Consider the following 17471-nt stretch of genomic DNA (forward strand, 5'->3'; position numbering starts at 1 on the left):
GTAATAGGTTGCCATTCCTGAAAGAAGAAATATTGCTTAATTTTAATCGAAAAACGATTTGGATGTTTTTTCTAGAGATGTGAAGTTTTACGATATTTTCAAAAATTATAATTCATTGTGAAACATAAATTACAATTTTGTGATAATTTATGGTCATTTAAGTAAACTAACAGTTTATTTCATAGTTTTTAAGCTCGAAATTATTAAAATTATTAACAAGATCGTGGTATAGGATATAAAACAGTAATTTGACATAAATTACCCTTAATTTAGCCAGGGTAAGTTGTAAATACCAACTCGGAGAACATTGCATATAGTCTTGAGACTTGAAGTTTCGTTAGAGTAAAATTGTGTTTTGCAAAATCTGATATCCAACATGTTATTTACGAATGTAACTCTGAGAATGGCCCTGGATAAGGTAAGTTCAAAACTGTTCTCTAGAAATATTTATCACAGAAAACATTTGTACAATTAATTTTATAATCGAAGTTTTAAAATTGCTACTTTTAGAAATATATCATGAAAAGAACGGGAGAATTCAATTTTAAAATGGTTCCGAAAAAATTAGCTCTTGTGACGGAATTTTTAACAAATTTTCCTAGCAAAGAGTAAATACAAGTCGTAATTAAATAAACTATTTGTTTTAATTTCGACAAATTTTAGAACTAAGCTTCAACTGATTCCTAACGTTAATAATCTCGTAAGTATAATTGGAATTTTATTTCGCTGCGGTTTTTTCTTTTAATTTTATTGCAAATACATAGTTTTTCAAAATTTCTCAAAATATTGACAAATTAAAAATCATTTTTGAGTATTTACCCATCTTCCGCTCATAGCCAGACCAGTCGTTTTCTGCTTTTACTCCGGTTGTTATGTAATAATCGCAACAACTTTGGGAAATAATAGGAAGGCTAAAGACATTTTCTTTGCTTTTTTACTATTTTTTACGATTTACGAAAAGAGAAAAAATGTATGCAAATTGTGGCATGATGGCACCTTACTGTGTCATGATCCCTATTACGACTCTGTATCCCGCGACTATTGAATGTGGCACTCTTCCTAGCTTTGTAGTGTACGCGAGATACTGTATAGCCTTAGATCATTATTGGGATAGGGTGCTGTACAACCTTAGAACATTGGAAACCACACGGAGTATTGTAAAATAATTTTTGCCCTTGTTAGAATGCTGACTTGAGATACGACATGGATGATTTTTGGAAGGGTATTCGTGGTGGAAAATATAAGACAGGTTATCAACTGGGACCGCCCACTGACTTCGTTTACTACTCGTTTCTGATCAAATACCTTCGAGCGGAAGACATTAACGTCACCAGAATGTTGCGAATCGTCACTTGCGGAGTATGAAATTGAAGTAGTGACAATATCCTTTAAAATAAAATGAAAATTGTTTATAGGCTTGGTTCCTTTTGTTCGTGTGCGCTATACTTATCAATTGGAAGCATTTGAAACTGCCACAATTGAGAACAACCCTTGGCAATAAGAAAATAGGCAAGAAATTTCCTTTTAAGGTTAGTTCCCACTTGACCGAAAACACGACGTAAGTACTGTACCTCGGTGGTAAAACATTTTCTACAGAACGCGACAGAAACAGCTTTCGGTGGGACGGAATTGGTGTTCTAGTTTTAACGCAGAGGCCGAGACAAAATTGTTTTGATAACCAATGAAAACTCTTATCTGAATGAAGTTTCTATTAACGTATGGAAATTTTCTTATCCCCGTTTCTTATGAACTTTTCTATGACCGGATTTGATCGCGAGTCGCAATTTAAGGGTTTTGCATATTGTAAACTTTTGAGTTTGAATCTCTCTGAACTGAATTTGGTAGTAGTAAGCTCCCTAATTAAAATATCATCAAGAAAAATCCAAGGCGAAGGCTCAAGTTCTTCTGACTCGAATTCCAACTCGTGGCACCAAAGAAAGTATTCCCTCTTTGAGTACCGGTCGGCTTTACTATTCGGTCGAATGTCTGAACCGAAATAAAATCTTGCCGTCGAAGGCCTACGTAAGCAAAGTTTTTGACGCAGCGCTAAAGTTTTCGGTTGTTATTTTCGGTCAAGTGGGAACCTAGCTTTACTTAAACAAACGATATAGTTTTTACTTCAAAGTATTCTTTTGAACACAAAGGTGATTTCACACTGAAACACGTGGGTTTTCTGGGCATTGCAATCACGTTTTTCATGTCAATTACTAAAGCTAATGTATCATCGTACCACGTTTACCAATCATCCCCAAAAATCTACACTCTCGACGACTTACTGAAGGAGCCGAACATGAATGTCATAGTCCAAAATGACCTTTACATTAACCTCTACTTCAAAGTATGCCATTATCCCTTCTACATGCTATATTGTTATTAGATGGTTTAATCTCATTAAAATTAATCAAAACTGGCGAGGGATAATGCATATAAAATACGTTAAGATAATAATCAAAGTGTTCAACCCCGGTCACTGCATTAAAGAACTTGAATGAGTAAACTTGTTTTAATAAATATTATGAATTTTCAGAAACACCACAAGGCGTTTTTCGACGATTACGAGGCAAGAGGTGTAACCAAGAATCGGAAAGCTTTAAAATTGAAGAACAGTGAAATTTTCAAAGCGAGCGAAAATACAGCTTATGTAGGCTGGTTTTGGACAATGCTGCATCATTGTGCGTATTATCAACATCTTGAAGGAGTCAACATCGGCGAAGTTTTCCTGGTGAAATTCTCCTCCTATCTCATACCCCGTAACTCCTCCTTGGAAGGCCGAGAAATATTTGTTCAAAGGTAACAAGATAACGCCCTTATTTTTCTCGACCCTGGGAATAGGTCTGAAAGAGCAATATGTTGCCCTTTAGAACTTCAAACTAGTTAAATCGAAGAATAAAAATGGAGACGCATGGTAAGCCTCTTTAGACGGGAATTCTGGCAACAGCAATTTTTGCGTTCCACAAAGGGGGGGATAGGGGATGGGGAAAACTCGGTTGGAACTTATCACGTGGCCGACCAGTGGTATCAGAATTCCTGCAAACAAACACTATGAACTGCCTTTTTGTGAAATTCTGACTAACTATGCTAAAGAGTACATGAAAAGGAGGGATAGGGGATGGGAAAAACTTGGTTGGAACTTATGAGTGGCCACTGGTATCATATTTTAAAACAAATGGACACTACGAACTGCCTTCTCGTGAGATTCTGACTGACTATCCCAAAGAGTATTTGCATTTAGAAAGGAGGGATAGGGAATGGGAAAGACTTGGTTGGAACTTATGACGTGGTCCCTGGCATCATATTTTCAAAGAAATGGACACTACGAACTGCCTTCTAGTGAGATTCAGAAAGAATTTTGAAAGGTAATACTCTTCCTTTGGAGACGGCGCAAAATGTAAATAATAAGTCGCGCGACAACAAGGAACCAATTTTCTCCTCATTTTCTTTAGCTGTCCTTTCCCAGTGTTGTAGGTTAGGCTCAGGGTGTAGAACACTAGTTCACCCCACAATATCTCCTTTTCCTTTCCTCCCTGCGGTTGACGTTTTAAAAGAGAAACTAACTGATAAAGCACGGACTAATTGTTGCTCTCTTATCTTTTGTGATGTAGTAAATTATCGCAGTATGATTTTAGCAGCAGTTATTTTAATTGACTAAAAGCTAATAAACCTAATTAAACATTTATTTACAGACTGCAAACCTATCTGGAAACTGGTCACGATCGCCGTAATGAAGTCTTGATGTTCAAGAAATTTTGCCTCCAGAATGAAGTCAATAAAGATAAAATCATCAAGAATTTAACCTCTGACCTAGGAAGTTTGGCTCCAGCTTTCGCTGTTCTAATTATTCTGTACATTTTATGCACGGTAACTTTGTTGATCGAACGAGGCATAAAACACGTCAAAAAACCCATCAACCTCGAGTACCTTAAACAGAAGCGGGATCCGACAGAGAACGTCAATACGCACAAAAATAGACCAAAATCGACCAACTTTTTTCTTTGAAAGCCTTGATAATTAATTTCTGATGAAAAAAAAATTTGTTCAAGTACAGACTGTTAAAAAAGTCTTTGCGCGTTGCAGTTTTCGCACATATTTTACTATATTTCAAAAACTATTCAAGCTAGCGCTCTGGAATAAAGTGCGTTATAAAAGTTTTGCATTCCTCTTTCATATTTTACCCGTTCCAAAGTTGTCCTTTGCATACTTATACCGGAAACCGGAAATGTCAAAATTATCAACTTTGAAAATATTGGATTCTCGAGGATATAAATGCGATTTTCGGATTCCTTGGGGTCGATTCATATTTGAAAAGTTTTCACCAAATTCAATTCGGATGAATAGGTCACGAGTAATCAGCCTTTATTCAAAATCTGGCAACTTCGATTTAAATGGCGATAATTCATAATCGAGTATCGAATCTTTGTCGTAATAATGCTTGTTAGATGTTATGGCACTTTATGCATATATATATGATTGGTCTTGTGGCGCGATACTTTGAAACAATTCAGACGCTCGTTAAAGGGATGGTGAAGTGGAAAATTAAGTAATTTTTTATTGATTCTTACATAAGACCAATCTGCATAGTGAATTATCCAGGAAATAACACCGAACGATTTTTATACGTCAATTAGTTTGAAATTTCATGGATAATTTTAAATAAGGATCTCCGACCAATCGCGTAGAGCCCTGTCCTTTTATAAACAATTTTCTCGTGACACGTTCCGTGTTGAATCAATTTATTGCGAGATTTGAAACAATTTGCGTAATGTGACAATTGTGGCGCGAGACATGGAGCGTGCCACCAGAATTTTGTTAACAAAAAGGCACGGCGTTACGCGATTGGTCGCAGGTCTTTATTTAAAATTATTCTTAAAATCTTAGCCTAATTTGAATATTAAAATCAATGGGAGGTATTTGCTAAATTTTTCATTATGCAGACTGGTCTTATAAGAACCGATAAAAAATCACTTTAATTTCCACTTCCCCCTCCCTTTAAGAGAAAACTCGCGTCTTTTGAAGAGGAGAAGCGGTTTGAAAATATTGTTATTTGGGCCTTGATATCATAATATTTAGAACTCATATTAATTTCGTCTAGGTCTTCAGCCCGACTCATTGCAGCCTAGTGAAAATCTCATTCATGATGGCATATGCGCTTCACGAGATCCCTTCAAATAGACATATTCAACTATTCCATTAAGAAACAACTTCAGAGGAGATGGCTTCTATGCTAGGAAGGTTCGCTACGCGATTGAGCTTCGCTAAACGGAGCCTGGGGTTGCCTATAGCCTCCCGCGTATAGAGCAAATGTCAGGCCATTGAAAGATTTTATTTTAGAGGTAGGAATAGGGAACAGAGTAATCTAGGCGCGCGTCAAAGTCCCGGACCCCCTTCGTCGGGACGGTGGGATATGAAAGAAGAGGCGGGTCGTAGCGACAGAGGTAAAAAGGAATTACGTATTTTTCGCCGTCCCAGTCAGTAACGTCATAAAAACCTAGTTTAAGTGAGCCAATCTGAAATTTTAAACTTTTAATTACGTGTTGGAGGGAGGGGCTCTATACTGGGCTATGAGTCGGACTGAATTAAACACTAACCGTTCTCTATTCCTACTTCTAAAACTAATTATATCTCTGGTGAGGCTTAATAATAAAGCCGACCGCAACCAAAGCATGGGAAAGGCGTATTTCAAAACTGACGTTCAAAGCTACCGATGGAAAAGCCAAAACATTAAATGAAAAAAAAAATGAAAGCCGGTAACAATGATCACAACTGAAAATAACAGCTAACAGCTAAAACGAGCCCGAACGGTAAAAACTTGAAGTTAGTCTCTGCGCTGCTGGTCTGCTACTCCTTTCGTTTAGTTTCTATGGCAAGATTACTAGCTTTGGGAGGTATTGGGATATTAGGCCATTTTGCGTTTTAAGACTTTTATTGTGAAGGAAAGAAAACAAGCCTGTTTAAAGATATTTCGAATAACTTTTAATACCTTTATAAGTTTAAAATTATCTATAAAATTATTTGGACGAAAATTTTCAAATAACAAGATTTCCTTCGAGTTTCAAATTGAAGAATGTTCGTGTGCTTTATTGAACTATTCTTTTACAAACAAGGCAGTCACTTTCAGTTTTAAATGTTGCTTGGGTTTTTTATTGGACCTACCCTAGCCCTTAAAGGGAGGATGAAGAGGAAAACAAAGTGATTTTTATTCGATTCTTCTTCTAATTATAAGTTCATTTTGCATAGTGAAACCTCCAGGAAATAAAGTCTCCGAATGATTTTAAAATTCAAATTAGGCTCAGATTTTATAGATAATTTGAAATAAGCAAGTCTGACCAACCGCTTAACGCCCTGCCTTCCTGTTAACAAAATTTCCGTTGCCCGCTCTATATCATGCACCATGATTGTCACATCGTGAGAAACTTTTATTAAATCTCGCGATAAATTCCATTGGGCATGGAGCGTTCCACGAGAATTTTGTCAACTGGAAGGCAGGGCGTTACGCGATCGGTCGGAGGTTATTACTTTAAATTATCCATAAAACCTAAACCGAATTTGAATTTTAAAATCATTCTGAGATATTTCCTGGATATATATATGCAGAATATAGTCTCATAATTAGTAGAAGAATCGATAAAAACACATTTTTTCACTTCACCATCCCTTTAAACACATTCTTAGTCTTATTCTTAAAGACAGACATAAAGTCTAATGAAATTAGGAGGTAAAGCATTGCAATATTCAACATATCCGCCCGGTTCGCTGGTATTCTTTTCTGCGTTAACCAGCCCTAATCGTGACCGGTATTAATATAATTAATAAGCTAACAATTATTCTTATCTAACATAAAAAATAGTTTTAGTGTATGATTTCAGGCTCTGAAGGGCAATTGGCCAGCCCATGCGTCCCGACTCGTTGCAAGATTTCGGGCGAACGAAGGAAGTGACGCTTTTCACGGGGCCGTTCTTTCGCCCGACTTGAACCCTATTTAGCGTTTATGTCTCTCATTAAATAAAAAAAGTGTTTAAGGGCTAGGGGAGGTTAAGTAAAATATTAAGCAACAATTGAAACTGAAAGTGACAGTCTTGTTTGTAATAAATAGTTCAATAAAGCAAACGAACTATCTTTAATTTAAAACTCGAAGGAAGTCTTGTAATTTGAAACTCGTAGGAAGTATTGTTATTTGAAAATTTTCCTCCAAATTTTATTAATATTTGTCAGCTTTTAACTAATAAATATAATAAAAGTTTTCGAAAAATGCTTCAAAAAAGGCATGTTTTCTTTCCCTCATAATAAGTCTTAAAACACAAAATTCCCTAATATCCCCATTACTCCCTAACTGCATTTATCACGCCCGAAGTAATATATTTATATAAATGATCGAGCAAGTAACTGCATTGATGTTTTTTTTTCACTACCCCTCGATGCCCAATAATAGTATTTTTGCCATAGAAAATAAACAAAAGGAGTAGCAGGACTAGGGTAGGTCCAATAAAAAATCAAGCAACATTTAAAACTGAAAGTGACTGCCTTGTTTGTAAAAGAATAGTTCAATAAAGCACACGAACATTCTTCAATTTGAAACTCGAAGGAAATCTTGTTATTTGAAAATTTTCGTCCAAATAATTTTATAGATATTTTTAAACTTATAAAGATATTAAAAGTTATTCGAAATATCTTTAAACAGGCTTGTTTTCTTTCCTTCACAATAAAAGTCTTAAAACGCAAAATGGCCTAATATCCCAATACCTCCCAAAGCTAGTAATCTTGCCATAGAAACTAAACGAAAGGAGTAGCAGACCAGCAGCGCAGAGACTAACTTCAAGTTTTTCCCGTTCGGGCTCGTTTTAGCTGTTAGCTGTTATTTTCAGTTGTGATCATTGTTACCGGCTTTCATTTTTTTTTTCATTTAATTTTTTGGCTTTTCCATCGGTAGCTTTGAACGTCAGTTTTGAAATACGCCTTTCCCATGCTTTGGTTGCGGTCGGCTTTATTATTAAGCCTCACCAGAGATATATTTAATTTTAGAAGTAGGAATAGAGAACGGTTAGTGTTTAATTCAGTCCGACTCATAGCCCAGTATAGAGCCCCTCCCTCCAACACGTAATTAAAAGTTTAAAATTTCAGATTGGCTCACTTAAACTAGGTTTTTATGACGTTACTGACTGGGGCGGCAAAAAATACTTAATTATTTTTTACCTCTGTCGCTATGACCCGCCTCTTCTTTCATATCCCACCGTCCCGAGGAAGGGGGTCCGGGACTTTGACGCGCGCCTAGATTACTCTGTCCTATTCCTACCTCTAAAATAAAATCTTTCAATGGCCTGACATTTGCTCTATACGCGGGAGGCTATAGGCAACCCCAGGCTCCGTTTAGCGAAGCTCAATCGCGTAGCGAACCTTCCTAGCATAGAAGCCATCTCCTCTGAAGTTGTTTCTTAATGGAATAGTTGAATATGTCTATTTGTAGGGATCTCGTGAAGCGCATATGCCATCATGAATGAGATTTTCACTAGGCTGCAATGAGTCGGGCTGAAGACCTAGACGTAATTAATATGAGTTCTAAATATTATGATATCAAGGCCCAAATAACATTATTTTCAAACCGCTTCTTCTCTTCAAAAGACGCGAGTTTTCTCTTAAAGGGAGGGGGAAGTGGAAATGAAAGTGACTTTTTATCGGTTCTTATAAGACCAGTCTGCATAATGAAAAATTTAGGAAATACGTCCCATTGATTTAAATATTCAAATTAGGCTAAGATTTTAAGAATAATTTTAAATAAGGACCTGCGACCAATCGCGTAACGCCGTGCCTTTTTGTTAACAAAATTCTCGTGGCACGCTCCATGTCTCGCGCCACAATTGTCACATTACGCAAATTGTTTCAAATCTCGCAATAAATTGATTCAACACGGAACGTGTCACGAGAAAATTGTTTATAAAAGGACAGGGCTCTACGCGATTGGTCGGAGATCCTTATTTAAAATTATCCATGAAATTTCAAACTAATTGACGTATAAAAATCGTTCGGTGTTATTTCCTGGATAATTCACTATGCAGATTGGTCTTATAGAAGAATCAATAAAAAAATTATTTAATTTTCCACTTCACCATCCCTTTAATGAGCGTCTGAATTGTTTCAAAGTATCGCGCCACAAGACCAATCATATATATATGCATAAAGTGCCATAACATCTAACAAGCATTATTACGACAAAGATTCGATACTCGATTATGAATTATCGCCATTTAAATCGAAGTTGCCAGATTTTGAATAAAGGCTGATTACTCGTGACCTATTCATCCGAATTGAATTTGGTGAAAACTTTTCAAATATGAATCGACCCCAAGGAATCCGAAAATCGCATTTATATCCTCGAGAATCCAATATTTTCAAAGTTGATAATTTTGACATTTCCGGTTTCCGGTATAAGTATGCAAAGGACAACTGTGGAACGGGTAAAATATGAAAGAGAAATGCAAAACTTTTATAACGCACTTTATTCCAGAGCGCTAGCTTGAATAGTTTTTGAAATATAGTAAAATATGTGCGAAAACTGCAACGCGCAAACACTTTTTTAACAGTCTGTACATTTAATTTATTGATATCATCCATATGAACATAAGTCTATAAGATATGTTCCCTAAGTATGACACTACTTTGTGCCATACTTTGAGACTTACTGAGAGTTTGTTCAAGAACGACGGGAGAATTGACCACACTCGGTTTTGTAGTTATCTTCCTATTAAGTCTGTAGTAAGCCTTTGAAAGCGTCTCGCCAGGCGTCGCTTTACGTGAATCTATAGTTTCACCTACGTCACTTCATGACATGCTCTCAGTAGCCAGTGACGAGCTTATGGTACATATCTTATGAATTAATGCTGCAAATAATGAAATAATAATGTTAAATCGTTTAATGAAATTGTAAAATTTCTTAGGATAGCATTTTATCAATTATGAAACAGGACTATATAAAAAAAGCATTGTTTTCACTTGGCGTAAATCACGACTTTTCGCCCACGTCAAGCGACAATCGAAAAAAAACATAGTTACGCTGGACAGAGATTACGTTGAGTTTGCCGATATTAGCTATTTTTTCGGCCGCGTTGAACGTTAACGCTCTGTGCGAGCCAATCAGCAATAAGCTTGAGTCGACCACGCCTGTTCGGAAAAGGATGTCCAATTGCCATGTTTTCATTTATTTAGGCCCTAATCGAGTCAGTTACTAGCACAAATCCCTGAGAATGCCGAAGTTGAATGCTGAAAGTTTTGTTGAAGAGGTTCGGAACCGTCCATATCTATATGATATCGGACACAAAGATTACGAAGACCAAATAGATAGACAATAGATGGGCCGCAATTGGTGCAATGTTCAGTTTATCTGTTAAGCCTTGGTTCCATTATTTGCATGAACTACGCTAAGTGAAAACGCTATAACGCTGGACGACAACGTAAAGAACGAATCTGACGTTTGACGTCCAGCTGCAAAGCAGTGAAAACAATTCTTTAGGCTTTAACAGCGCCTCAACAATCGTTGCTTTACGATAATCTATGACGTTTCACCTACGTCACTTCATGACAAGCTAACCAGTGACAAATTTATGGAACATATCTTATGGGCTTATGATGGGACTAATCGTTTTACCCGAATAGTGGTAGTAGAAGTATTAGCTAAGTTAACTAGAAATATCAGAAATTAAGAAGTAGAGCGTTGACGACGCATGATATAACATTTCACTAGACGTTTTTGAAGTAGGGCTTGAGAGAGTACGTAAATAATCTTGTTTAATTTTAGACAATTTTGTTTAATCCATGCTCATTTAGAAAATGAAACAAGCACGTTTTCGAAGCAATCACATTATAAATAAAATTCAATTCAATTCAATGTTTATTAACTCTGTATAGCAACATGCGTACGCACTTTTTATAGGAATACAGAGAGTTAAATTAAATTAACGTCATATATAGGTAAACATAAAAATACAAAAATAAAAAATAAAAATAACTATACTATTAAAACCAGTATTTACACACAGTGCACCAACATAGTAATATGGCTGTATTTATAAACCTTAACAGGATAATTTTGTAAGCGATCGTCTTTATCTTTAAAAATATTTAAGCTTTAACTATGAAGACTACATTCTGCTCCTCGCTTTTACTAACAAGTTGGGAAAGCCAAAATATTACCTCTCCGAGTGGAGATGACTATCACTACCCCTTAAACAACCAAAATATATGCATCTATCGCTTTTTTTAATTCTTTGCAAGTGCAGGAATTGAATTTTAAAATAGTCTATTGTTCAAGCCTTTTCAATATCTCTCAATTGCTGTGGAAACTCTACTCTCTCGCTATACCTCAACCGTATTCTTAGTCTACCAGTATGATTTGTAACATTTGTCCATATCAAAGCTGAATCATACCTCGCCACACAAAAGCAAATGTCCCCAAAACATGGAAGCCACAACCCAATCACACATAAGCTAGGCTCCCACTTAACCAAAATAATTATTAAACAGTTCAATACTCACAAAAGTTGGCAAAATCAATCTCCTTCAGTAATACGTAAGGCTTAATTATATTATTTGCCGAACAAAATTAATCGAGCAAATCTAACACTTAACTTCTTCCTTCGAAATTCTATCAAAGAATGATTCAACTGTTTAAAAAAAGGTTTTTTTCGCAAATAGGGCGCTATCATATCAACCGCAATTCCGTCATATTTAAAAAATATACATTGCCAACACTTTTTTAGACACAATAGTGGAAGTTTTAGTCTCATTTAAAACATGTAAAACAATTATCTCATCTACAAATAGCTTACACATGTCTTTTTTTACCAATATCTAGCCGTTTGGATTTTTCTAAAGCAATCTTACCACCAAAATATTTTTTGATATAGAATAAATGTTCTATGTTCTTCATTTTTGAAAATATATTTTTTAGCGTTTGTAATGATTACTCTCTACACCTACACTAATCTAACAAGGAGTATAAATCCACTAGTGGAAGCGGTGTTTTTATTGAAAATATATTTTTAAGCGTTAAATCTAACTGGGAGTAATATGAAAGGAGTAGAAGCTTATCTGTCTTAGGAAATATGAAATTTTATCTTAACAGTTCGTTAAATCATAAGTTTATAACGAAAAAACGCGGAAGGAGAAAACGAGCAGACAACAACGATTTTTGGGGGTAGAAGTTTAAGAGCGCCATCTGTCGTCCGTGCCAAAGTTGAACTTCCACTCGAAAGGCAATGGGAAAGTGGATAAAATAATGCCATCAGCTATTTAACTGCGTCGATATATTTAACGACTTGACCCATGACATGCCCTTAACACTGGCTTCTATGAATCCTATTTATTCTTGGATGCTAGGAAACTTGGTAGACGTAACAGTCTGTACCAAGTACCCAAGCATCCTTCAATAAACGCCTGGCAACATTGTGGTACGCATGGTACAACTAAAAAATAGGATGTGTATTTATCTTTCGACTCACTCCAAGCCTTTAAGCCCTCAATACAGAGGATTTGAAACACTATCGTAATTCCTAGTGTCTCGAATCTCTACGTTCCTGTCCATTATGAACAGTGCTGAGAGAATAATACATCAGAAAGAGCCATTCAAATCGAATTGCCGAAAATATTATCCATATTTTCATTTCATATAACTGAGAAAACAAATTATTATGGTTCTGAGAGGAGCTTCCCATTTTGGTTGTTGTTCTCAAAAATATATCGCAATGCACGGGCCTCGATAGATATTGGAGGCAATGAAGGAAATATATCACAATGCGTGGGCCTTGATAGATACAGGAGGCAATGTAGGAAATATAACGCAATGCACGGGCCTAAAAAGATATAAGAGACAATGTACGAAATATAACGCAATGCACGGGCCTTGATAGATATAGGAGGCAATGATTTAACGACTTCGGTACTTGGGTTTATCTTTAATATTTAAATAAATATAATTATTTTTAATTATTTTAATCGCCAGTAAATAACTTTAAAAATAGTTAAATAGTTTAAAATAAAGTTGGTCCTATTATCTTTCGAAACTTTGCTAATATTGACGTTTAAAGTGAAGGGTACCCCTCTTGCCCGCTTTTTTCAAATTTTGGTGTATATATACGTTTCGATCCCATTATAATAATAGATAAAAACGCATTCGCGTGAACCGATGGTGGAAGCCCTGCCATTGGGAGGCTAGACGTTTCTCGTAACCCTAGCCGCTCGCCGCGTATATCTTAAAACCAAATAAAAACGCATTCGCGTGAACCGATGGTGGAAGCCCTGCCATTGGGAGGCTAGACGTTTCTCGTAACCCTAGCCGATCGCCGCGTATATATTGAAACCAAACGATGACGGAGGAAAAGAAGCCAGAATGTACTGACTGGCGTCCATGTGGAATGGACAAAAGACCTGAAGATGGTGGTGCATTGAAGCTGGTGTCAATGTGGAATTGACGAAGAACAGAAGATGGTGGTGCATAGAAGCTGGTGTCAATGTGGAATTGACGAAGAACAGAAGATGGTGGTGCATAGAAGCTGGTGTCAAGGTGAAATTGACGAAGAACAGAAGATGGTGGTGCTTGGAAGCTAGCAAGTACAGACTAGTGTCCATGTGAAGTGGACGAAAACCAAAACTGGTGGTGTTGGAACTCAAGTAGAATAGCCAGAGGAGACAAACCCAAATTTCCGTGAACTGTCAATGCAGTCCGGAAATTGGGAACACGTTTGCTCCGATACGCAAACTGCGAACGCGGTCACGTGGGGTCTGACAGACACACAGACACACAGACACACAGACACACAGACAGACAGACACGGCCGGTGTAATACCTCTCACGTGACATACGTCACTCGGAGAGGTAAAAATGAAGTCACTTGGAGTTGTTTATACCACCAAGAAGTGATATCTAGTTTATAAGGGAGAAGGTATAAATTCGCCACATTTCCTGCTTTATCTCCAGTCCAGAAGTAGGTCCGGAGTTAATCCCCGCCTCTAAATTACAACCAGAATCTCATTGGTTCTTGAAAACTCGAGTCAGCGCGACGCGAATGACGAAAATTACGTATTTTCCGACTGAGGAGAGGCAAAATAGCCCGGCCTCATTTTACGTCCCCCTTGATATTTTGAAAGGGGGACTGGGACTATGGCGCGTGAATACTTAGTCATCATATACCTTTTCCTTAGTAAACTAGATATCACTTCTTGATACCACTATATACATTTACTATTATTAACTTTCATGTATAACCATTTGTATGAAATGTATTGTAGCACGAGGATTATATAGCAGTTCTATAAAATCCTATTTGTCAATAGATATTTCCAACAATTAAAACTTTAAATTTGGCATTCTTTTTTTCGAGATCTCAAGTTGTTCCTTCCATTCATCAATGTTATTGTAGGGAAGTATTGAACACTTATTATAACTGCACATTATATGTTGCATAGAAATATTTTAGTATTTGAATTACAATGTTATTAATGAAAAATGAATAGTATCAGAGCGTCACAACTCGCAAGCGAATTTTTCATTTGTGAGACTTTTATTGTAGAGTGTTGTTTTGCATAAAATGGCGAATAAAAACACATTGATTGTAAACTTTACCATCATGGTAAATTACTACTTGGTTTAATGAATCAATATTCAAATTCATATTAATCAAAGTACCAAATGTTCAAATTACCTCAGTTTCTTGACTGACAAATCCAAGTACTTATATTGATCCTGTTCTGGTCATAAAATATATTATGATAAATTTAGTATAGTCGTATGATATAATGATTTTAATATACTCGTGTGATACAGGTATATTATTTTCAATAAAGTCGTATGATATAATGATTTTAATATAGTCGTATGATATAATGATTTTAATATACTCGTGTGATACAGGTATATTATTTTTAATATAGTCGTATGATATAATGATTTTAATATACTCGTGTGATACAGGTATATTATTTTTAATATAGTCGTGTGACACCGGCATATTAATTTTAATATAGTCGTGTGGCACCGGTATATTAATTATATAAAAAAGGACTTGGTTTGACCAAGCCTAAAAAACAAAACGATAAGAGTTTTTTCCAGTTGACTGAAGCGCGGATATTTTATTTTTCTATATAATTTTAAAGACAATCTGTATTTTACTACTCTTTAATTCAATCTCCTGATTTTACTGGTAATGGATTTATTTCCTATAAATTAATTGAAATAAAATATCTTATCTCAGATTTTTCAACAACTCCATTTTCGTAAATATTTTATCATGAAAAATCTGAGATAAGTAATATTTTATTTCAATTAATTTATAGGATATAAATCCATTACCAGTAAAATCAGGAGATTGAATTAAAGAGTAGTAAAATACAGATTGTCTTTAAAATTATATAGAAAAATAAAATATCCGCGCTTCAGTCAACTGGAAAAAACTCTTATCGTTTTGTTTTTTAGGCTTGGGCAAACCAAGTCCTTTTTTATATAATATCTGTTCCTTCAGTCTTTATTTGTATTAATCTATTATAAAATAATATTTGCCTGAAATGCGAAATTTTTCACTTCTAGGACGAGGTTAAAAATGGTTCTACACTTCTACTAATTCTTATATGATACAGCTCACAATTCGTTTTAGAACCCGAGTTTTATAGTCAACTTCAAAACAAACCTGCCACGATTTTTAAACTATCAAAGCCGTATCTTTTACAGTCCACTTTACGATTGCAATTATCCATGACATTGTGTGCACTGCCCTTGTACGTTTACAGTGATTGGCACCGTGGACAGTTATTTTAATTAAAATACCTAGGCCACAGGTCCAGTTTTAAAAATATCCTTATTTCCAACACTGATCTATCTATCCTTCCAGCCTTTACAATCACCCATTGCATAGACTCACTCAATAGTCTGCTTAAGCATGGATTTATAATAGAAGCTTACGCTTCCTGGATATTTCACTCACCTTAAAACGCGCACAACATTTATTCCTCGTCTGAAATAGTACCAGCCTGGCACGCGCGTTTGTGACGTAGAATTTGAGGCAAATTCAGAGGGGGGGGGTTGAAGTTTTTCACGTGATCGAGTTCTAATTTTGAATAGCGCGCACGAAATTATTTTTAGAAAAGCGCGCGCGCACGCGCGCCGAAAGAAAAAAGTTTGCCTCAATTTCTACGTCATCAGCCCCCAGTCCCCACCCGCACGAATTTTTGTGACATAAATGTGTTTAAAATCAAAATGCCTTACTGAAGACTACAGGGAAATATCCATGAAGCGTAAGCTTCTATTATAAATCCATGGCCTAAGTAAGGCAACTTAAGCCTTGGTCGAAACTAACATCTAAAATATAAATTAAAAAGGTATCTTAAGTATAGAATTTCAATCGAGACACATAATTAAAGGAAAATTAGACCCGCCAGAGAAGTTTTTAATAAATATAGTGTTATATTTATTGAAAAATATCAAGTTAAAGTTTCAAGGCGGTGAAATGGCAATTTAGCGTCGTCTACTGTAGAGTAACGAACAATAAGCGTCATCTGCTGTAGAATAATCTTTTGAGGTACTTACATTTTTAATTAAATTAACATACTTAGACTTAATTAAATTTGATGAAACTTGAAAAAGGCACACCTTGTATAGTTACTTGTTAATTTAAAAGTATTCCGAAAGCTAACTTCCATGTAGTTTTTAAATGATTCGATGTACAGGAGCACCAAAAACCCCATGTTATTCCTATGGGAAAATCGGCGAAAATCTGTGAATTTTCATTTAACATTACGGGAGGGTGTGGGATCTTATCTAGAAGGGCCTACCGGCCCTCTAGAATTTTAAAATAGTCATGTGATATATTAATTTAACTATAGTCATGTGATATATAAATTTTACTATAGTCATGTGATATAATAATTTTAGAAATGATATATGAGAAATTGAGAAACATATTTAACTTCCACCAGGGATAGATTTAATTTTAGAAGTAGGAATGGAGAACTGTTAGTATTTACTTCTGCCCGACTCATAGCCCAGTATAGAGCCTCTCCCTCCAACACGTAACGAAAAGTTTAAATTATCTTATTAGTTCACTTAAACTACGATTTGATGACGTTGCTGACGGGGACAGCGTAAAATGCATAATTACTTTTTCCCTTACGAAAATTTACTGATCAAATATTGGGAGTTTGATAAAAAAAAATACCAAAAGATATAATAACTGATCAAATAAAATTTTGATAAGGCTTGTTGGATCTAATTTTGATAAATTTTGGATAATTTTAAACTCAGTCAAATCTAACTCTATCATATATTGATAAGAATATACTCTATAATGTATACTTTGATCGACTTTTAACAATCTCTTAAGTATAGTAGGGAGACTTGAAATTTGTCACTGTCCACGACAAAGAGGGAGGGAGGGGCGCTACTATGTGTGACGTCACAATTTCCTTTCAAAGACCTGCTCATCTACATGGATTATTAC

The sequence above is a fragment of the Phalangium opilio genome, unplaced genomic scaffold (assembly GCF_054372755.1).
Source record: "Phalangium opilio isolate 3A_F unplaced genomic scaffold, DU_Popi_V2 ptg000042l_1, whole genome shotgun sequence".
Classification (NCBI taxonomy): domain Eukaryota; kingdom Metazoa; phylum Arthropoda; class Arachnida; order Opiliones; family Phalangiidae; genus Phalangium; species Phalangium opilio.